This window comes from Gorilla gorilla, chromosome 15, assembly GCF_029281585.2.
Source record: "Gorilla gorilla gorilla isolate KB3781 chromosome 15, NHGRI_mGorGor1-v2.1_pri, whole genome shotgun sequence".
Lineage (NCBI taxonomy): Eukaryota > Metazoa > Chordata > Mammalia > Primates > Hominidae > Gorilla > Gorilla gorilla.
Genome location: NC_073239.2, coordinates 93,815,133 through 93,822,824, shown reverse-complemented (window position 1 = coordinate 93,822,824; position 7,692 = coordinate 93,815,133). Strand labels below are relative to the sequence as shown.

The window sequence follows — 7,692 nt, the reverse complement described above, 5'->3', positions numbered from 1 at the left end:
TTTTTTTTTCCCCTGTTTTCTGAGACTATGTCTCTCTCTGTCACCCGGGCTGGAGTGCAATGGTGAGATATCACTGCACTCTCTGCCTCCTGGACTCCAGCGATAAGCGATTCTCCTGTCTCAGCCTCCCAAGTAGCTGGGACTTGGGACTACAGGCGCACGCCACCACACCCAGCTAATTTTTCTTTCTTTCTTTCATTTTTCTTTCCTTTCTTTCTTTTTTTTTTTTTTTTTTGAGACAGAGTCTCGCTCTGTCACCCAGGCTGGAGTGCAGTGGTGCGACCTTGGCTTACTGCAACCTCTGCCTCCTGGATTCAAGCAATTCTCCTGCCTCAGCCTCCCGTGTAGCTGGGACTACAGGTGCCTGCCACCAAGCCCGGCTAATTTTTTTTGTATTTTTAGTAGAGAAGAGGTTTTACCACGTTGGCCAGGCTGGTCTCGAACTCCTGACCTCAGGTGATCCACCCGCCTCGGCCTCCCAAAGTGGTGGGATTACATGCGTGAGCAACCGTGCCTGGCCACCCTGTCTATTAAATAGGGCTTGGAGAAGTGGTCTTCCTCAGCCTCTAGGGAGAGGACTATTGGCAAAGTTTAGAATGGTGCCTAGCAATAAATGTTAGCCTGTAGTGAGTTTCCAGTTGGCAAACCATCCTCCACCCCAACACACACCTTCCTACTCCCCTTCTATAGGGTAACCACTATTAACAGTTTGGGGTATGTTATTCCAGACTCTTGGAAACATCTAATCACATGGACTTGTGTGTGCATGCAGCTGCCTGTGACAGTTAAAAGCTCACTTAAACGAAATGGAGTTTCAAGGCTCAGAAACTGTGCAAGTCCAGATATAATGCTGACTTTGATCAAGACTTGACCCAGCCATACAGCGTCCCCACAGACCTGGGTCTCTGTCACTTCTGTCTTTTGATGTATGAACTTTCTCTCGAGATTCCATTAGGTGTGTGTGTTCTTCCCCTTCCTCAGCTCCATGGCCTTCCCTCATCGGACAAAAAGCCTGCCACAGTCCTATACCTCCATCCTCAAACCACAGGATCCAAGGGAAGGCAGAATGTGTCCTCTGTAGCTTGGATGGTTCTGTGGGTCTACTTGTTCATCTGACAATCGCTAGCTCTATGGTCTTGGCCGTACCCATTTTCTTTATCTGTAAAACGAGGACATTAAACTAGAATGTTTTAAAGAATTTCAGGTTCTCTTCTGCTCTAGAGCTCGTGCCCTGATTGAAGGTAGTATATAGCCATGGCAGAGGTGGCTTTAGCAGGAAATGGCATCTAGAAAAAGGGAGGGGAGGAGGGGGCCTGGAGGGCCCCACCTTGCACACTGGCAGAACATACCCAGGTGGGCGGTGTTCAGATCTGGGCATGTCTGTCTCTGGGAGCCAAAAAACTGGATTGTGGTTGGAGGCAGGCAACCGAGGCAGAAATGGGCCTGGGGGTGGAGGAAGAAGAATGGAGAGAAATGGGAGCGTTTAATCTGGGGAAGAGAAAGACAGGGGTCGCGGAGGGAGGTGGGAGTGCTGTGGGTAAAGGCCTCCTGGACTGACTCTGCAGCGGGGTGAGGAAGAACTGGACATAGTCACTGCGGTCCCTGGGGAAGCAAAGGAACAGTGGCTAGGATTTACAGTGCTTTATTTTGGCACAAAATTAGAAATATTTCCTTAAAAGATTTAAATACATCTAAATAACACTTTACCGAAAGGTAAAAAGATCACAGAAGAGGATATTTGGGGCCCACACTGCTCCTGAGAGCCAGCCTAGCCTTAGGCTCCTCCCCCAGCCTGCTACTCCCAGGCTCAGAACCAAATGCTTTTTGTCTCTCTCCCTCCGCCACCACCACCACTGAAACAGTGCTCACCACTGTTCTCACCTACCTGGCCTTTCAGCAGCATGCCACACCATCGGCCACACCTTCTCCTGTGAGCTGGGTTTCCCCCCACCCACCCTCTCCAAGTGGTCCTCCGTGGACTGCTCCTTCTCTGGTCCTTTGCTGGGGTCATTCTCTGTCAGTCACCTCTTTTTTTTTTTTTTCTTTTGAGACAGAGTCTTGGTCTGTCGCTCAGGTTGGAGTGCAGTGTCGTGATATCAGCTCACTGCAAGCTCTGCCTCTAGGATTCAAGAGATTCTCTTGCCTCAGCCTCCTGAGTAGCTGGGATTACAGGTGCGTGCCACCATGACCCGCTAATTTTTTGTATTTTAGTAGAGATGGGGTTTCTCCATGTTGGCCAGGCTGGTCTTGAACTCCTGGCCTCAAGTGATCCACCCACCTCGGCCTCCCAAAGTGTGGGGATTACAGGCGTAAGCCACCGTGCCCAGCCTCTGCCAGTCACTTCTATCCTGCCTTTCCCTGGCTCGTGTCCCAGGCCTTTCAATCATCCCATCTTCTCACTCTATACACTGCCTCCGTGTGTACATGGTGACCAGTCTAAAACCCTATCCCAGGCCCCTGTTTAGGGTCTCAGACCACCATAGCCAATGGCCTAGTGTCCCACAGACATCTGGAATTCAGCCTGTCCCAGAGGGACCTTGTTGTCTCCTCTCTCTATCTATCACTCTTCTTCTTCCAACTCTTCCTCCTGTAGGGAACAGAGGGGACCATGGTTTGTGCAGGAAACCTGGAGTCATCCTTCCCTTCTTCCTTTCCTCTAACCTCCATATCCACAATCCTGTCTCCTAAATATCTCTCATGTCCATTCACATCTTCCCACTGCAACAACCAAACTCTTTTTTTTTTTTTTTTTTTTTAGATGGAGTGTGGCTCTGTAGCCAGACTGGAGTGCAGTGGAGCGCTCTCAGCTAACTGCAACCTCTGCCTCCCGCGTTCAAGCGATTCTCCTGCCTCAGCCTCCCTAGTAGCTGGGACTACAGGCGCGTGCCACCATGCCCAGCTAATTTTTGTAAAGACGGGGTTTCACCACGTTGGCCAGGATGGTCTCGATCTCTTGACCTCGTGATCCGCCTGCCTTGGCCTCCCAAAGTTCTGGGATTACAAGTGTGAGCCTCCACACCCGGCCTGTAACAACCAAACTCTTGACGGGTCTCTCTTTGTCCAGTCTTGCCTCCCACTTCCATTTATTATGTCTCTCTGGCTTGAGGCCCTTCCATGGCTGTGTATGGAACACCCCACACCCCTCACCCACCAGCCACCAGCCATCTGAATGGACTTCCTCCTCAGCCAGGGCAGTCTAAAATTTAACCTGAAAGACTGGTTCAGGCCATGAAGGGAAGCCAAGCCTCATTATACCCCTAACATCAACATCAACACAAACCTTACGTCCGATAAGAAACACTTACAGTCCATTCTCTCGAAAGCCTGCTACTGGAGGCTTCAACTGCATGATAAAACCTAGGTCTCCACAACCCCTTATCATAGCTCAGACATTCCTTTCTGCTGACAATAACTCTTTCAACCAATTGCCAATCAGTTTATGTTCAAATCTAACTATGACCTGGAAGCCCCCCACTTCGAGTTGTCCCGTCTTTCCAGATCGAACCCATGTAAATCTTTTTTTTTTTTTTTTGAGATGGAGTTTCGCTCTTGTTGCCCAGGCTGGAGTGCAATGGCGTGATCTTGGCTCACTGCAACCTCTGCCTCCCGGGTTCAAATGATTCTCCTGCCTCAGCCTCCCGAATAGCTGAGATTACAGGCATGCACCACCACACCCAGCTAAATTTTTTGTATTTTTAGTAGAGATGGTTTCTCCATGTTGGTCAGGCTGGTCTTGAACTCCCGACCTCAGGTGATCCTCCTGCCTTGGCCTCCCAAAGTGCTGGGATTACAGGCATGAGCCACCGCGCCCGGCCAGAACCCATGTAAATCTTACATATATTGATTGATGTATTATATCTCCCTAAAATGTATAAAAGCAAGCTGTACCTTGACCACCTTGCGCACCTGTCTTCAGGACCTCCTAAGGCTGTGTCATGGGCTTGTCCTTACCCTTGGCAAAAATAAACTTTCCAAAGGGACTGAGACCTGTCTCAGATATTTGGGGCTCACAGCTCTCCATCACCCTCAGGACAAAATCCAAATGGCTGAGCAGAATTTCAAAGTCCTTTTGGGTCTGGCTTCTTTCCACCTTTGGGGACCCCAGCTCCCTGCACTGCCTCCCACCCTGTGAGCTCCAGCCAGCCTCACCCAAATGGCACCACTCACAGGCTGTTCGCTTGGCCTGGAAAATCTCTTCCTTGCTTATGGCTGACTTCAAGTCATCTTTCAGGCCTGGATCCAGCTTCTCTCCCTCCAGGGAACCCTCCCTGGCTCCCCAGGGCTGGCTTAGCTGTGCCTCTCTGTGGGCTTGTCAAGAACCATGTGTTCAAGGGCAGAGCCTTCATCCATGTGTTTTATCACTTGATTGCATCTCTGTATCCCAGGTTTCTAGAAGCTCTGTATGAGCAAGAACCTTGCCTGTCTTGCACTGCATTCCTAGAGCCTGGAACAGAATGCATTTGATAAATATTTTTGACTATTGATGAATCGAGACTTTTGACGAATTTGGTGCAGCCCAGGACTTTGGCAATAGCCCCTGCCTTAAGAAAGGACCAGGGCTCAAGCTCTAGGGTGAGAAGCTGAAGCTGACAGAGAAGTGAGAGTGACTAGAAAGTGAAAGTAAAGCTGAGCAGGGAGGAAAGAACCCCACGGTGTGAAGTCTCTGGGGGAGGGACCGGGCCAAGAGTTCATTCAACACAGTTGAGTGAGGCTCCTGAGGAAGCCGACGGGTGCCGGGATAGGCGGGGGGATGTGTGGGCGGGACAGTGAGCTTGACGAAAACGAGAGAAAATGTGTTTTGTAATTAGTCATTGCCCCCTGGGGTGAGGTTGGGAGTTTTCACCGGAGGTGGGTTGACCAGATTTGCAAAATGACAAACAGGGGCTAACCGCGGGCTGGGGCCGCAGCGGGGCTTCCGGCCCCGCAGGCAGAAGTCGAGCTTTCTAGTTTTTTCTCTGTCCCGCCCTCCTACATTCAAGGTTCCGCCAAATAGTAGAAACTGGGAGGAGAAAGACTCTCAGGAGACTGCCCAGGGGCCAAACTGCCCTTTCTGACTCCGGCCCCTGCGCTCTGCGTGGTCTCATGGCCAGGGGAAAGGGGACAGGGTGGCCCTTGCTACTTGGAAGGGTCCATCCAAGGATTTTGACTGACTTAACGCTGTGGAGGTTCTGGGGAAAGGTGAAAACATTCTGAAGATGGGGGATCTGGGTGAAAGCTACCATCCCTCTTTTCCTCCTAATGAAAATAGCAGGCTGGGTGAGGTGGCTTACGCCTGTAATCCCAGCACTTTGGGAGGCTGAAGTGGGCAGGTCACCTAAGGTCAGGAGTTTGAGACCAGCCTGGCCAACATGGTGAAACCCCGTCTCTACTAAAACTGCAAAAATTAGCCAGGCATAGTCTCAGCTACTCAGGAAGCTGAGACAGGAGAATCACTCGAACCCAGGAGGCAGAGGTTGTAGTGAGCCGAGATCGTGCCACTGCACTTCAGCCTGGGCGACAGAGCTAGACTCTGTCTAAAAAAAAAAGGAAAGAAAAAAAAATAGCAAAGGGAATGGAGCACATTTCGGTGTGAAGGTGTGAAGCGTATGGAAAAGTGGAGGTCAGTGGTTCCCCTACAGACGCTCCTGGGGTGCTGCAACCAAATGCTAGGACAGAGACCCCCACCCCCACCCCACTGCCGACACATACACAAAGGGCACACTTTGGTCTCCACTCCTCTATTTTCCAGAGCAGTGGCTTTCGAACATTTGAAATCAAGACCTGCACTAAGAAATGCGTTCCTATCTCAACCCATTACTCAGACAAGCATACTACCCTGAGGCAAAAACTTTATGAAATTAAACGTTCCTTTTAACCTGCACTTCTGTTCTTACATTCTCTTCTATTTCCTTTTTTTAAAAAAATTCTGGCTGGGCGTGGTGGCTCATGCCTGTAATTCCAGCACTCTGGGAGGCCAAGGCATGCGGATCACTTGAGGCCAGGAGTTCGAGACCAGCCTGGCCAACATGGCAAAACCCCGTCTCTACTAAAAATACAAAAAATTAGCCAGATGTGGTGGCAGGTGCCTGTAACGCCAGCTACTTGAGAGGCTGAGGCTGGAGAATCGCTTGAACCCAGGAGGTGGAGGTCACAGTGAGCCGAGATGGTGAAACTGCACTCTAGCCTGGGCAGAGACTAGAGACTCTAGCCTGGACAGAATGAGACTGTCTCAAAAACAAACAAAAAAATTCTGAGTATGACTGTGATCCCTTAACTTGATTTCATGACCCACAAATGGATCTCAACCTACAATTGGAAAAACCCACTACTCTGGAGGAGCTGATTCCGTACTCTGCTGGATCTTCAATTCCTGACCGCTGGAAATTGGCTGCAATTTTCCTGGTGAGTTCCTCCCTCCATGTTCTCCTCACTAATACACCCTACACCAGACCTCCAGTCCTAAAAGCCACCACCTGCTTCAGGTCACCACACCTGTGCCAATCAGATTTCCTCTGTTCCCTCTTGGACCTTCAGGGACCTCCAGGTTAAATGCCAGGATCCCGGTTACTGGCAGACTGAGATAAGGATGACAGCCCCAAAAGACCACGAGGTTCCTATCTGTTCATATTTGGTGGGCAGCTTTTGTCTGCAAGAACAAAATACAAGCCGGGTGAGGCAGCTCACATCTGTAATGCCAGTACTTTGGGAGGCCGAGGCAGGCGGATCACCTGATATCAGGAGTTTGAGACCAGCCTGACCAACATGGCGAAACCCCATCTCTACTAAAAATACAAAATTAGCCAGGTGTAGTGGTGCATGCCTGTAATCCCAGCTACTCGAGAGGCTGAGGCAGGAGAATCGCTTGAACCCGCGAGGCGGAGGTTGCAGTGAGCCGAGATCGCACCACTGCACTCCAGCCTGGGCGACAGAGACCCTGTCTCAAAATAAATAAATAAATAAATAAATAAATAAATAAATAAATAAATAAATAACAAAATACATAACTCAAGCAATTTAAACAGTGAGGGGTAAAACTGAAATCACACACCAGGAAGCCCAGAGGTCTGCGGTTCCAGGGTTGGTAAATGAAGTGACCACTCTATGTCTATTTCTCTCCTGTCACTGACACCCTTTGGAAGTGTCTTTTTCTACCTTAGTCTCAGTATGACAAGAGTGCTATGTCAGGGGGCTTTTGTGGGTAGCAGAAGGGAAGGGTGAGGCCAGGGTTTCAGCTGGCTGGGCAAGTGGGTGAGTCACTAAGTGGCTGGGCCCCTTTAGCCCCATGTAAGGACAGGCTGCAGCCACCCACTGCCCGCCCCAACTGTGTCTGGACAGAAATGGACATGTCTGCTTTGCAGCAGCCACGCCTCATGCTGGGATAAACCTATGAATCAGGAAGGCCACAGATGCTATCACCCCTTTCTCTCCACCAGTCACAGGCCCGAAAGCAGAAATGGCTGTGGCCTCACCTACGAATCCTGAATGGCGAACCCAGCATCCTGTCTCTAGCTCAGTGCTGGATTCCCTGGAGCAGGAGTGCCAAATGTGGCAGTGAGGGAAACTCTTCGGTTCTCCCTTCCACTTTGGGCTCATTCTAAGTCTATTCTCTAGGCACTGAGACCCCTCATGTTGATTTCTTCTGCCTACATGGGCCTGTTGTCTGTCGGTTTTCCCAGGAAGAGCTGGCAACTTGAGGGTTGGGGTGGGTGGGTA

General features: G+C 50.3%; 1 long non-coding RNA gene across 1 annotated transcript; it reads right to left on the bottom strand.

Annotated features, from left to right (window-relative positions):
• Nucleotides 1-971: 971 nt before the first annotated feature.
• Nucleotides 972-7,143, bottom strand: LOC129526535 (uncharacterized). The gene is made up of 3 exons (XR_010130885.1): nucleotides 7,028-7,143; nucleotides 4,168-4,444; nucleotides 972-1,159 (listed from the first exon to the last, which is right to left on the bottom strand). It is a non-coding gene; the product is annotated as an uncharacterized lncRNA (long non-coding RNA).
• Nucleotides 7,144-7,692: the final 549 nt, after the last annotated feature.